The following is a 339-nucleotide window of genomic DNA, read 5'->3' on the forward strand; positions in this document are numbered from 1 at the left end:
CTCCCCCCCCCCAATCTTGGCTCCTTTTGCCCGGTTCCCGCTGGGCTTTTGCATCTCCGCCTCTGGCCCTCTATATGTGTCTCCCCATCTTAGCTTTACAAGGGCTGTGTGTGTTTGGGCGGTGGGGGGATGGATTACCCTACCAATGGAAGAGCCCCTTTGCGGCTTTCTCTCCCAGACCTCGGGATATACGGCACAGGAGAAATCGGAGTGGGGTCTTAACTTGGGACTAAGCCAGTCCTATGGAAGGGGAGCGGAGGAAAAGGCCCGTAGAGCCTCCCCCCTTAAGAGTGGCTCCCCGCCCCACTCATTCCCTGGCTCGATCCAGATCTCCTTGGA

Source organism: Gekko japonicus, unplaced genomic scaffold (assembly GCF_001447785.1).
Source record: "Gekko japonicus isolate JY-2015 unplaced genomic scaffold, Gekko_japonicus_V1.1 scaffold16850, whole genome shotgun sequence".
Lineage (NCBI taxonomy): Eukaryota > Metazoa > Chordata > Lepidosauria > Squamata > Gekkonidae > Gekko > Gekko japonicus.